Source organism: Zalophus californianus, chromosome 2 (assembly GCF_009762305.2).
Source record: "Zalophus californianus isolate mZalCal1 chromosome 2, mZalCal1.pri.v2, whole genome shotgun sequence".
Taxonomy (NCBI): domain Eukaryota; kingdom Metazoa; phylum Chordata; class Mammalia; order Carnivora; family Otariidae; genus Zalophus; species Zalophus californianus.
In genome coordinates this window covers 135584658-135600095 of record NC_045596.1, presented here as the reverse complement: position 1 = coordinate 135600095, position 15438 = coordinate 135584658, and the positions used below count along the sequence as shown (strand labels likewise).

The 15438-nt window shown below is 34.4% G+C and overlaps 1 pseudogene; it reads left to right on the top strand.

The window, feature by feature from the left end:
- The first annotated feature begins 13790 nt into the window (after positions 1-13790).
- LOC113925454 lies at positions 13791-15211 on the top strand (annotated as a pseudogene).
- The last annotated feature ends 227 nt before the right edge of the window (positions 15212-15438 follow it).

Genomic DNA, 15438 nt, shown 5'->3' with positions numbered 1-15438 from the left:
ATGCTTAAGTATCTGAAATCATATGTGGCCATCATTGGTGTGAGTGAGTATTTGTGGATGCTAAGTGATAAGTAAAGCTTTGTCCAACTTCTGTAGTACAGTAATTCTCACAAGGGAATTGTATGGTTTGAATAGATTTAATTAGTAAAGAGCAGAATGCCTGCATTTGGCTCCCTAAAAATGAAGGTGCTACGGAAGGAAGGGAAGAGTTAAGTAGAAGACCCCAGAACTTCCCCTTCTTAAGAAAATAGCAAAAAAATAAGCAACACCTCACTCCTGGAGAAATTTCAGAAATTAGCAGCAATATCTAAGATACTAAAGATATAAATGGTGATTTATCTCAAATTTCCATTTAACTGATGTATTTGATTGGTGCAAAAGCTATGTAGATTGCTTGTTATTTAAAGCGTAAGCAGATGTTATCTAAATCCAGTTGCTGTTTTACATATTGTACTTTGACTACAATTGACAATTGTACTTTGACACAATTCACTCCCTGAAAAGTAGTGCAAATTATATTTTTCTCCAAAACAATTAACAAGGATGAGGAGAAGCACTTCACTCTCCCTGGGGAGGAATAACAGTGTGTCTTGCTTGTCTTTTTTTTTTTAATTCTTTCTTTCTTTTTTTTAAAAGATTTTATTTATTTATTTGAGAGAGAGAATGAGAGAGAGAGAGAGAGAGCATGAGAGGGGGGAGGGTCAGAGGGAGAAGCAGACTCCCCGCTGAGCAGGGAGCCCGATGCGGGACCCAATCCCGGGACTCCAGGATCATGAGCTGAGCCTAAGGCAGTCGCTTAACCAACTGAGCCACCCAGGTGCCCAATGTCTTGCTTGTCTTATCTCAGGGCTGTATCAGCTCTCATGCTCTCTGTCTTAAAAGAATTGTAAAGGATATCAATAATCTGAATATTCTGCAGAATGCCATGTTGCCCCACTATTGGTAACTCAGAATGATGGGATCTGGTAAGCAGAAAGTAGCTACTAACCAGATATTCTAGTGAAACACATGCATGTTGTGGTAAAAGATAAACCCAATGAAGATTCTGGGTTCTGTCAAATTACCAAAGTTTCTAGAGGAAAATCAGTTTTGAACATGTTAGGAAACTCCCTCTGAATTGAGAGACAGTTTGTACTGCCTAGCACTGAGAAACTGGAAAATTTCACCTTGGGTCTCTTCAGATTTTAGAGGCAACATAAACCGTAAGGGGCCGCATGCTTCAACTCATTATCAATTAACTCATTTAGATGAAAGTTTTTGAGTGGAGTCAAGAAAAAAATAAGGCTCTGCAGCAGGTTCAACTGAAATAAAAGTCTCCTGGAAAGTATGCCTCATAAGCCAACAGTTACAATAGTGCTCTCACTGCCAATCATACATAAGGATCCTCTGGTTAGTCCCACTACAATAATTTTAGGACAGATTCTGAGGATTTTGCAGCAAAATAATGTCCTCTGGTGATAACTATTCTCTTTTTGAAGGGCAGCTCTTGTCTTTCTCTTCAGCCCCGAGAGAGACTGAACATATAACTGTGGTATTCTCTATGAGACCTAAACTGACATCATGAACAGAGTGACATTTAATCCAGTGAACCATAAAATTGATCTACAGCGTGTTTTCTGCTACAAAATTAGCTCAGGATGGAATATATTTGGAACCTGTGGCACTCACTGGGATACACCTTAGTACTTCCAAGACCAAATTTACTGGGAATACATGATAACCCAATAAACCAAGGACCACTGAAACCTCAGACACTTCAAAACAAAGTTGGGGGCGCCTGGGTGGCTCAGTCAGTCATTAAGCGTCTGCCTTCCACTCAGGTCATGATCCCAGGGTCCTGGGATTGAGCCCTGCTTCGAGCTCCCTGCTCCACGGGAAGCCTGTTTCTCCCTCTACCAGTCCCCCTGCTTGTGTTCCCTCTCTCGCTGTATCTCTCCCTGTCAAATAAATAAATAAAATCTTAAAAAAAAAAACAACAACAAAGCAACAAAGTTGGAATCACCTCACCAGGTGAAGAAACCTGGTCAGCTTAGGTGCTAGCTATGTACATAGTGGTAGATATAATCTAATAAATGCCAACTACAGCCTCCTGGCTGGCACAGATATGAAAACTATAGCAGCTATGTATACTTCTCTTAGTTGTATGTTAACTAAAATTTTATTTTGCCTTTTTCTTTTCTAGATGTGTGTGGCTCAACTACATGATTTAGACCTTATGGGTTATGGGGAGAGTTTGAATATCACATTGTTTTGGATATGTTGTCTAATGAAAGTTTAGGTTTACTGTTCTCAGAGAATAGGTGAGATCATCTTTGTATGATACATATTCACCTAAGATTGAATACAAAGCTAAAGAGATAGATAAAAATAAATAACTTATGTAAAACAATTATAGTGTTCTTGAGTTTCATCTTATTTTTGAATGTCATACTAAGTTAAGAGTTTATCTAAAGATCAGAGTAATATTTATTGTTTATTAACAGTAAACTTCGTGGAGACACAGACTCTGTCTTGTTTACTAGAATATGTATTTCCATGTACTCCAAAATAATTTTAGATTTTAAATATCATTTCTTCTGTTGATATAATATTGATATATTGATCTACTTGACATGTTGCAGTCCATTTACTGTAAATATTTCTTAGAGTTTTATATCTCTAAATTATATTCTGAATTCTCATAAACATAATACACACAAGGAATTGTCAAAATGTGTAAAATACAGTAAAACCAGCTATCAAACATATTTTATTGGAGGCTTAAGTAATTCTTTAATTGCTAAAACCATGGAAAATATTTTAAGCTTAATAGGTTATAAAGAGTGAATCTAATATTAGAATTTGAAAGAACTAGTTAATATTAAGTTTTTTAATTTAAATTTTTGTTAAATTAAATTAAATTAAGATTATGTAGATAAAACTGAAAAGGAGGTTTCTATAAATTCAAGTGACAAGCTTTACCTTCTTTTAAACTTCACCTAAGAATCAATGAAGAGATGTATATACGTAAATTGGTAGTACCGAGTTGTTCTCATCCTGCACAAAAAAGTCAACACTATGATGTATAAATAATCTGTGGCATATTCAAAAAAGGTTTCTCTTCTGTCTCCAAGACATTTTGGTTCAAAATACCATACTACTCATGAACACTTACTATTTGCACACCACAGATTATATTCAGAAATAAATGATGGCCATGGTTCCCAAATCTACACGGTAGTTAATCTCTGTTCATTTTTATATTTCAAAAAATAATCCAACAAATAAAGTGAGTGTGACATTTAAATCATCTAAGAGAGTTCTGACAATGTTTGGTAGAAAGATTGAAATTTCCTACCACAGACTAGTGGAGTTCTCTCTCTCTCTCTTTTTTAAGAAATGAGAGGTTTCAGAGATCAAAGCTGCTGCAGCATACATGGAAGCCAATCTATTATCAACAGGAATGTCATCACTCTGAATCACTTTATGCCTTGTCACTCCTGACATTCTTGTTGAAGTTAACCGTAGCAACAAGCTGCAGAGCTGACATTTATGCTTTTGTCATGATGAGCAGTCCTACTAAAGTAAGCTTCCAAAAATTCAAAAAAAAAAAGAAGAAATACATCTTCATGTTAACTAATAAAAGAATCTAATGAATAAAATCAAATTACTGAAATCCACTGGCAAAAAATTCCTCCAACCTTAAGAATCACGCAAGTGGGAAAACCGCAGTTTCATGCCCCACACTGATATAAAATTATGGAAGTTCATGGTTTTTTTTGTTTTCTGGTTTTTTTTTTTTTTTAGATTTTTATTTATTTGAGAGAGAGAGAGAACAAGAGAGCACGAGTGCAGGGAGAGGCAGAGGGAGAAGCAGACTCCCCGCTGAGCAGGGAGCCCGATGCGGGACTTGATCCCAGGACCCTGAGATCATGACCTGAGCCAAAGGCAGACACTTAACCAACTGAGTGACCCAGGCACCCCAGGAAGTTGATATTTCAAATATTAAAATAGTTTAAAGAAAAATTTTAGTCCCCTTGTTACAACATTTTATTCCCATTTATTTTTTTGAAATTACTTAACGTAAGTAAAGTGTATTATTCCCTGAGGAAAATGGGTTATATTTATTGGAGATTTTTCCTCCCTTTAAAATAAAAGTGGTTATGTATTTATGCATCTTTGACAGCAGTGAATACCTACCTTGCAAATAAGTGCCAAAATATATATTTATTGAATGAGTAAATAATACAATGATATATGAAACAATATAATAGCATCTGTGGTTTATTTATTGTATTCCCCTAAATCTTCGATTTGCTATATCATCTTCTATGATTTATTCTACACTCTTTTGAAATGCTACATTTACCTATTAGAAATAACATTTTGGCAAATGCCTCACAGGAAGAAAAGAGTTCTATTGGATAATTAAGATCATTTATGTAAGGTGGAAAAATATGAGGTAATTACCACAATTCTCATTACAAATGGTACTCCATATAAAATATATCTTTATGATTCAGAAGTGCATTTGCAGAGTGAGGTCTAATTGCCCTATTATAGTCTTGGCTTTAATTATAAGTAAAAAGAGTTTTCCTCACTCATATGAGTCCTTGATTATATTTACATATTAAGCAAAATTTAACTTACTACAGTATTTTTGTTGAAATACATGTGCTCTCTCTCCCAAATAAAGAAATAAATCCAAAAAAAAGAAATCATTCTTGGTATTTTTTAAAATGTTGTATTATCCTAAAATCAATATTTAAGCATTTTATGTTATGATTGCAATCATACTGGGTACTCCAACACACTGAAAATGTTTACCATGTCATTTAGTGGGATAACATTTTCAAGTATTGTTTTCCAATTCAGTGTCTGGAATGGGGTTGCATAATAGAGAAAAACTGATTAGGATATGATCATAATAAGCCAGCCATTCTGTTAACTTTGTCTATATATTATATCACTGTTCACAAATATCTTACTGGAACTGTAGCATTTTTGGCTATCAGTTAGGGAACACAGCTTAGAGGGATTTAGTAAATTAAGAAAGCTTGCAAAGGTAGGAAGTGTTAACACTGATATTTAAGTCAGGATCCATCTGACTCCAACATTTTTCAATTTTGCTAGTGTGATAATTATTTGTATACACTAACATTAAACACATTAGCATGTACTTTATTCACCTTTTAGTGTAGATTTTGATACACAGTTGTCTAACTGTCAGAATTATATGCCTCAGTTGGACAGATAATAAACTAAGCGATATTCATCTTATGCCTCATTGGTTATATAGGTCATAAGCCATTATGTCAGCCAAAGGTGAAGAGGGACATTATGTCAGGCCATACCTCCTTTTAAATAAATTTGTTCTCATTTTCAAATTTATAAACATTCTTCCTTTCTTTTTGTTGTATGGGTCTGACATATTCTTGACAGTGTTATTTATGTGCATTGCAAGTTTTCAAAGTGGAATGACTTACCTACAGAAATTTGACCTCTGTGCATATTGGCATTGAATAATGTGAGCCATTGGGATTGCTATTAAAGAAGTGACCATGATCTCTAAGCACCTGCAATGAAGCAGTTTATCCCATTCAGATGCCTTGGGAAAAGATAATTGAAATATATTCCCTTTTGCTTAAAATTGTTGAAGACACACTGCTCGTTATGATAAATTTTCATGCACAACATCCCATGGAGAAATAGATTTTCATTCTTGAATGGTCTACATTCTATTTCCTTTCTGTTAATAAGAAGTCATGTAAGCTTTTTTGGGGTTCACATTCACAAATTTTGCATTTTAATTTAATGCTTATTCACTGTTTCAGCTGCTAATCATTCATTCATTAAAAAAAGAAGATAACAGGAGAGGAAGAATGAAGGGGAATAAGTCAGAGGGGGAGACGAACCATGAGAGATGATGGACTCTGAAAAACAAACTGAGGGTTCTAGAGGGGAGGAGGGTAGGAGGATGGGTTAACCTGGTGATGGGTATTAAGGAGGGCACATTCTGCATGGAGCACTAGGTGTTATGAACAAACAATGAATCATGGAACACTACATCAAAAACTAATGATGTCGGGCGCCTGGGTGGCTCAGTTGGTTAAGCGACTGCCTTCGGCTCAGGTCATGATCCTGGAGTCCCGGGATCGAGTCCCGCATCGTGTTCCCTGCTCAGCAGGGAGTCTGCTTCTCCCTCTGACCCTCTTCCCTCTCGTGCTTGCTATCTCTCTCATTCTCTCTCTCTAATAAATAAAATCTTTAAAAAAAAAAACTAATGATGTAATATATGGTGATTAACATAACAATAAAAAATAAATAAAAACTATTGAGAGCTTATTATGTGCTAGCAACTTCTCTAAGTCCCGAGAGTACAGTAGTAAATAAAGCAGTCCTAAAAAACTGTCTTCATGAAGTTTACATTCCAGTAGGGAAGACAGATAAGAAAAAAAAAATAAAGATTAATAGATAAAGGAGAAAACAAATTGGCTAAGAATGATGAATAGGAAGTTTTACACTGTAGGGGTTGAGGGAATAAAATATTATCAGATAGGATAGCAACAGGGGTGATCTTTAATGGGAAGATGACTTTTGAAAAAAGACATGAAGGTCCATAATATTATACTAATATATCCTACTTATAACTTGTATTAAATAATTTATTAAAGACAGAGCAGTTTATTAAATGTATTTTTTAATCTAGGAGTATCATAACACCCTATTGACCTCTAGAAATCACCTCCTACTTCACTGGGCCTCTTACTCATTGAACTCCAAAACCACTGACATTCTTGCAATTCCTCAAAGTCAAGAAAGACTTTTTCTACTACCTACATTTACTGTCCCTATAGCATAAAACATTGTTTTCTCTCTCCTTTTTTTTTTCCTTCCTCATCATTAAGATTACTTCCTCAAATGATCATTCCATAATCCTCCCACATAAAGGAAGCTTTCCTTTGTAATCTAACACAAGCTCTCTTTTATTTATTTAGATGTAATACTTCAATATCTTTAATCAATATATATGGCTTTTCAGATTTCTACTTCTTATGTCAGTTTGAATGTTTTCGGTATTTCACAAAAATTACCCACTTCATTGAAGCTGTTAGTCATTGGCAAATATTTGTTTTGTAATGTTCCTCTTCATCTTCTGAAAACAGTAAAACACTGATGAAAGAAATTCAAGATGATACAAAGAAATGGAAAGACATTCCATCCTCATGGGTTGGAAGAACAGATAAAATGTCTACACTACCCAAAGCAATCTATAGATGTAATGCAATCCTTATCAAAATACCAATAGCATTTTTCACAGAACTAGAACAAATAATCCTCAAATTTGTATGGGAGCACATAGACCTTTAATAGTGAAAGCAGTTTTGAAAAAGAAAAAACAAGAGGTGCCTGGTGGCTCAGTTGATTAACTGTCTGACTCTTGATTTTAGCTCAGGTCGTGATCTCAGGGTCATGGAATCAAACCCAACTTCTGGCTCCATGTTTATTGGGGTCTTCTAGAGATTCTTTCTCCCTCTCCCTCTACCTCTTCCTCCCCTCTCTCAAATAAATAAATAAATCTTAAAAAAAAGAAAAAACAAAAATGGAGGCATCACAATTCCAGATTTCAAGTTATATTACAAAGCAGTAGTAATTAAAACAATATGATACTACCATAAAAATAGGCACATAAGTCAATGGAATATAACAGAAAACTCAAAAATGGATCCACAACTATATGGTCAACTAATCGTTGACAAAACAGGAAAGAATATCCAATGGAAAAAGACAGTGCTTTCAACAAATGGTGTTAGGAAAACTGGACAGCAACACGCAAAAGAATGAAACTGGACCAATTTCACCAGAGACAAAAATAAACTCAAAATGGATTAAATCCTTAATGTGAGACAGGTAGCAGCCTCTTTGACCTTGACTCTAGCAACTTGTTACTAATATGTCTCTGGAAGTAAGGGAAAAAAAAGCAAAAATAAAATATTGGGACTACATCAAAATAAAAAGCTTCTACACAGTGAAGGAAAGGATCAACAAAACTAAAAGGCAACCTGTGGAATGGGAAAAGATATTTGCAAGTGACATCTCTGGTAAAGGGTTAGTATCCAAAATATATAAAGAACTGATACAACTAATTGCCTAAAAAATAATACAATTTAAAATAGGCAGAATACAAACATAGTGATATGAAGGGGCAACTGCACCCCAATGTTTATAGCAGCAATGTCCACAATAACCGAAATAAGGAAAGAGCCCAGATGTCGAACGACAGATGAATGGATAAAGAAGATGTGGTATATATATACAATGTAATATTACTCAACCATCAAAAAATTGAAATCTTGCCATTTGCAATGACATGGATGGAGCTAGAGGGTATTATGCTAAGTGAAATAAGTCAACCAGAGAAAGAGAATTATCACATGATTTCACTCATATGTGCAATTTAAGAAACAAAACAGGATCATAGGGGAAGGGAAGGAAAAATTAAGATGAAATCAGAGTGAGACAAACTATAAAAGACTCTTATCTATAGGAAACAAACAGGGTTGCTAGAGGGGAGGAGTGTGGGGAGATGGGGTAAATAGGTGATGGGCCTTAAAGAAGGCTCTTGATGTAATGAGCACTGGGTTGTATATGCAACTGATGAATCACTAAGCTACCTCTGAAACTAATAATACACTATATGTTAATTAATTGAATTTAAATAAAATTTAAAAACTAAAAATGGGCAGAACATGTGAACAGACATTGCTCCAAAGAACACATATAGATGGCCAACAGACACATGAAAATATGCTCAACAACACTGATCATCAGGGAAATGCAAATCAAAACTACAATGAGATATCACCTCACACCCTCAGAATAGCTAAAATCAAAAACACAAGAAACAGCAAGTGTTGGTGAGGATGTGGAGAAAAAGGAACCCTCTTGTACTGTGAGTGGGAATACAAATTGGTGCAGCCACTGTGGAAAACAGTATGGAAGTTCCTCAGAAAGTTAAAAATAGAACTCCACTATGATTCAGGAATTGCACTACTGGGTATTTACCGAGAAAATACAAAAACAGTTTTTCAAAGAGATACATGCACCCCTATGTTTATAGCACAATTATTTATAATAACCAAATTATAGAAGCAGCCCAGGTGTCCATCAGTAGATGAATGGATAAAGAAGATGTGGTACATATGTACAATGGAATATCATTCAGCCATAGAAAAGAATGAAATCTTGCCATTTGCAACAACATAGGTAGAGCTAGAGAGTATAAAGCTAAGTGAAATAAGTCAGTCAGAGAAAGACAAATACCATATGATTTCACTCATATGTGGAATTTAAAAAACAGAACAAATGAGCAAAGGAAAAAAGAGAGAGAGAAAACAAGAGGACTCTTAACTATAGAGAACAAACCGATGGTTACCAGAGAGGAGGTGGGTGGGGGCATGTAGGGAAGAGCGGACGGGGATTAAAGTGTACACTTATCATGATGAAAAAAATTAATGTTCCTTTTCATTCTTTTACTTTCTGTTGCCTCTGTGATGATATCTTTCATTTTTATTTTCAGCAATTTGCATCATTTCTTTTTCTTTTATAGTCTAGTTAAATGTTTACCAAATTACTGACCTTTTAAACACAAATTTTTGTTTCATCGATTTTTCTATTTTTGTCTTGTTATTGTCTTTATTATTTATTACTTATTTTTCATTTATTTTTCTGTGATTTTCTGATATCTTAAGGGAGAATCAGATAATTTTATATTTTTCTTTTCTCTGTTATAACATTTAAAAATATAACTTTCCTGGGGCGCCTGGGTGGCTCAGTTGGTTAAGCAACTGCCTTCGGCTCAGGTCATGATCCTGGAGTCCCGGGATCGAGTCCCACATCGGGCTCCCTGCTCGGCAGGGAGTCTGCTTCTCCCTCTGACCCTCTTCCCTCTTGTGCTCTCTAACTCTCATTCTATCTCTCTCAAATAAATAAATAAAATCTTTAAAAAAAATAAAAAAAATAAAAATATAACTTTCCTTTAAATATGTCATTACACATATCCTCTCAATATCAATAGGTTGTATTTTCTTTATCATTCAGTTTAAAATATTTTCTAATTTCACTTGTATTTTTTCCTTTGATCCATTGGCTATTTAAGAGTATGTTAATTTACAAAATTTAGGTATTTTCCAGATACTATTTTTTATGAATTTTTAATATAATTTATTTTGCTCAGAGAACAGTCTATACAGAATTTAATCATTTTATATTTTATGAAAAAAGCATGTGGTCTATCATGGTCAATTCACAGATGCAATTGAAAAGAATGTTTATTCTGTTATTGCCATGTCTATGTCAATAAGGTTACATTGATGTCTTTTATAACCTTTTTGTGTTCTAAACACTTGTCAGTTTCTGAGAGAATTGTGGAAGTCTCTGAATATATTTTGAATTTTTTTATTTCTCTTTATTTTCAAACTCTTTTATTAAAAACATATATATTTGGTATTGTATAATACTTTTATTAACTTAATTGACCCTTTTGTTGTTATGAACGATCCCTTTATGTCCATTATAACACCCTTTGTTATGAATTCTAATTTGAATTATATTAATATAGACATTCTTGATTTTATATAATCAGTGTCTGCATGGCATAACTTTTTCTATCCTTTTAATTTAGCATATAGGTGAATATTATTCTTTTCTATAGTCTCACAATCTCTGCATTCTAAATAATGTGCTTCATCTCTTTGTATTCAAATTGATAAATGGCACAGGCTTATATTCACCAGATTGAATTTTTTTGTCTTTCTTTAGAGTATTGACTTTTGTTTTGTTAAGTCATTTTTTTTCTTAATTTATGGATCAGTTTTACTCTTTTGAAGTTTGTTTATAGGTGGATTTTATTTTATTTTATTTGCTATGTTATGTTATTTTGACCAGAGTAGAATATATTTGACTCTAAGGCCTTTCAATTTTACTTCCAGGTCCTGTACTTTTTGAACTTTATACTAAATGCTCCACATGTTTAATTCTTTCTACTCCGATGGAAACATGAATGTTTCTAGCACTTAAAATTTCCTGGTAGTTGTTCATTTCCCGGTTTTAACATGAATAAGTAAAGCATGCAGAGTTATCCTGGTTCCAGTATCATGATACATGCTTCCCTATCATAGCACACCTTTATTCCATACAACTTAGACATTCTCTGCTGTAACTCTATCAGGCACTTAATGTTAAATCTTCATTTTTTTTAATGTTTTTTCTTTTGTTTTATATTCCTTTTTCTACTTGTAATTCTGGAACTCCCTCTTCTATTTTATGTTCTTAGAGAAATTTTACCAGTCTGTCTAGAATCTAATGAATAAAATGAGAACTTTATCATCTAAAGTTTATTATACTAGTTTGCTAGGGCTGCCATAATAAACTTGGTGTCCTAAACAACAGAAATTTATTTTTTCACTGTCCTAGAAGCTAGAAGTCTGAGATCAAGATATAGGCAGGATTGGTTCCTCCTGAAAGCTGTGAGACAGAATCTATTTTATGTCCCTCCTCTAGTTTCTGATAGGTCACTGGCAATCTTTCACCATTCTTGGCTTGTAGAAAAATCACCCCAACTGATACCTTCATCTTCATATGATGTTCTTCCTGTGTGCTTGTCAGTGTCTGAATTTCCCCTTTTTATAAGAAAATCAGTTATTTTGGATTAAGGCCCAACCTAATGATCCCATTTTCACTTGATTACTTATGTAAAGACCTTAGAGATCTATAAGTTGGTCATATTTTGAGGTACTGGAGGCTAGGACTTAAATGACCTCTGAGGGGAAACAATTTCACCCATGAGAACTGAGTATAACAGATGTATATCCAGTAATATAAAAAAATGAATACATGAGAATTGATTCAATGGAGCATATCTCAGATGTGCTAGTTCTTAACAAAGCATCAAAGGAGATAAAAATTTCCAAACTGAAATATTTATTCAATGGCATGGAAATTTTAAAACACATCATACCTCAGCATAAACATGAGGAAAATAAGGGAATGTTATTACAGGACACAGAAGAGTAATGACAGTATACTCTAATCAGATGTTACTGTAGTATATTGGTTTTGGGAAAGTTCTACAAAGTTCTCTTTAAGAGAATATAGGAGATTAAAATATTAACAAGGCCCACATTCTGGCTTCATAGAGTTTGTGTTGTATATTGTAGCACAGGTACACCCTACCTTTAGTAATAATTATTATATGAATACAAGTAAGAAAAATGATAAACATTTATAGTCATAGGCCTAATCTCAGTCAAATCAAAGTAACCAGGTCTCAATCTGAACTTATTCATGATCTGAAATTTCTTATGGTTTCATCTTGCAATATTTTTTCATGCTTGATTTTGAAATTGTAATTATATTTTTATAAAATGCACAAAAAGTTGTCATTATTTTATCTACCATATTTTGAGGGTACAATGATCTCAGAAAGAACTCCATGAAAGTATTGTCCCTTGGGTGTATATGGTAAACCTTTGATGGAAAGATAAGAATGATGAATTTCTTAGCTATTTCATGTAGTGATTACTTGAATATCTATTGCTTCTATTAGATCTTATTCCATGACTGATAATGTTCCTGCATAGTACTAACACTTTTTATTTCTGTTCAAAAAATATTTCTTCCCAACTTATTATCTGTGCATGTTATAGACAGTGAAAATGCTAGAACCTCCTTAAGTTTGTTTTAAACTTTTTGTTTAATATATATGATATTTGTTATTTAGCCAAAGATTTTAAAATTCTATTTCCTTCATTAAACTTCAGTTACTTCCAATAAGGATAATAGATATGTCTTTTGTATTTATTATAAAGCACACATACTTCACTTAAAACAAAATCCATTCTCTGTCTGGAATCCTAAGATTTTATGCTAAATTCTTACCTCTAAACCATTCTGTGTTGTACTACTTTTATATATTATCTTTATCCTATTTTCTTACTAAAACTTTTTCTTGGGAATACATTTATATTTTTGAAACATTGATAATTTTTTTCCTTAGCCTCTTGGAAAGAGAATCCTAAAAGGAGTTTTAAAATAAAATGTTTACATGGGCGCCTGGGTGGCTCAGTTGGTTAAGCGACTGCCTTCGGCTCAGGTCATGATCCCAGAGTCCTGGGATCGAGTCCCACATCGGGCTCCCTGCTCAGTAAGGGAGCCTGCTTCTCCCTCTAACCCTCCCCTCTCTCATGTACTCTCTCTCTCTCATTCTCTCTCTCAAATAAATAAATAAATCTTTAAAATAAGATAAAATGTTTACATATTCCATTTTACATGAAGTGTTCTAAAAAATTTTTTTATCATTTTAAAATTAAAAAAATAAAAAATAAAAGCTTTTATTTTAGAGCAGAGTGTATATCTACACACACACACACACACACACACACACACACACAAAATTGTGTTCTGTAAAGGCCACATAAGCAAATTCAAAGGGGCTGTGATAAGAATATTTTAGATTTTTAGTGGTTGTACTAAACTTTGTTCTTCAGTTATGGATGTAGTATCGCTTTTAGCTTAAACTTTGGTGTGGAGTTGGAACTCCCTGATACTTGGTCCATGTACCTGACCTTTTCTTCCATAATAAATTTCCTTCAAAGCTTTAGGTATCAAATTGGATGATTCTGATGGTTTCTAAGCATATGCAGTCTAAACCTGAATTCACTGACTGTAGATTTATATGTAAGATGAATTTATATGCACTGAGATCACCGTAAGACATTCTTGGGATATATTATATTTACTACCTGATCCCCATGACCCTTAAGCCTAACCAGCAGACCTGCACACGGGCCATGCAAGAGTGGTATTTGGAAGTCAGTAGGAAACTGTAGGATTTGTATGATGTAAGAATGGATTAAGAAAGGAAGAACTCAATGCCATTTCAAAACCCAACGAATTTGACAAATTTTATAGTAGATTCAAGCAAATAAAGGAATTCCACCAGAAATACCCAAATGAGATCTGTGTGCCAATGTCAGTGGAATTTGAGGAGCTTCTGAAGGTTTGAGAGAATCCAAGAGAACAGGCATGGGACTTGGTGGAGTTCACAGATGAAGAGGGATATAGTTGTTACTTTGATGTCCATGACTGTTAACCTCAAATACATTAACCTGAAGGCCTCAGGAGAAGCTAGATTATATCACATACTTGTCATCTTTGACCAGTTATTTGACATTTCTACAGAAAAGAAGGATGTCAAATATAAAAGACACCTGGAAATGCTGCTTGACTACTTTCAAGATTACCCAGATCGAGTGAAGCTGCTCCAAGATCAGAATGGATTTTTAGGAAGATTCATAATAAGTTTGAGAAGTGGGAGAATGATATCTTTCCTGGATGGCCGAAAGAGACAAGTGGAGCCCTGACCCATGCTGGAGCCCATCTTGACCTGTCTGCATTCTCTTCTTAGGAGGAGTTGGCTTCCCTTGGTCTGTACAGATTGAAATCTGCTCTCTTAGCTTTAGCCCTGAAGTGAGGTGGGACCCTAGAAGAGTGAGTCCAGAGGCTATTCAGCACCTAAGGAAAGTCCCTTGAGTCACTTGACACCTCCCTGCTTGCCAAAAATCCCAAGTCAAAAGTCAAATGAGACAATGAGAGGAACAAAGACATTGTCTTCCTAGAAGCCTTTATCTGTGAATATGTAGAGATTTGAGGGGAAGAGCATCATCTCCCTCATGAAAATATACATGGATAAGGGAAAAATGAGAACTAGAAAAGTAGAGAAGTGTAAGCAGATCACTGAGAGTGAAAGTGAAGATGAGGAGAATGAGGTCATTTACAACCCCAGAAACCTGCCCTTTGGCTGGGATGGCAAACCAATTCCCTACTGTATAGATATAAGCTTCATGGTCTAAACTACAACTGTGAAATTTGTGGAAATTATACCTACTGAGGTCTGAAAGACTTCCAGTAGCACTGTACTGAATGGCCGTGCTCATGGCATGAGGTGTTTGGGCATCCCAAACACTGCCCACTTTGCTAATGTGAATATGCTGTCTCCCTGTGGGCCAAGCTGAAACTTCAGAAGTCATCGGAACAATGGCATCCTGACACTGACGAAGAATATGAAGACTCCAGTGGGGATGTTGTGAATAAGAAGACCTCTGAGGTCTCTCTGGAAAAAGGATTATGGAAGTGCCATTCTTTTATTCATTTAACACTTTCTTACAACTAACTACTATGTGCCTGTAACAAAGTTATATGCAAATACAAAGTATTATCTTTCAGGAACTTCAGAAGAGAAGACCAAATTAGGATGTAATATGATAAACATTAAACAATAACAACAACAAAAATGATCAACCAAGAAAAATGTTGTTTGTGTCTTTGGAGAAAATATCAATAACAGATTTATACTGAATATGATATTTATTCTAGATTGTAAGTGATAAAGGAGATATT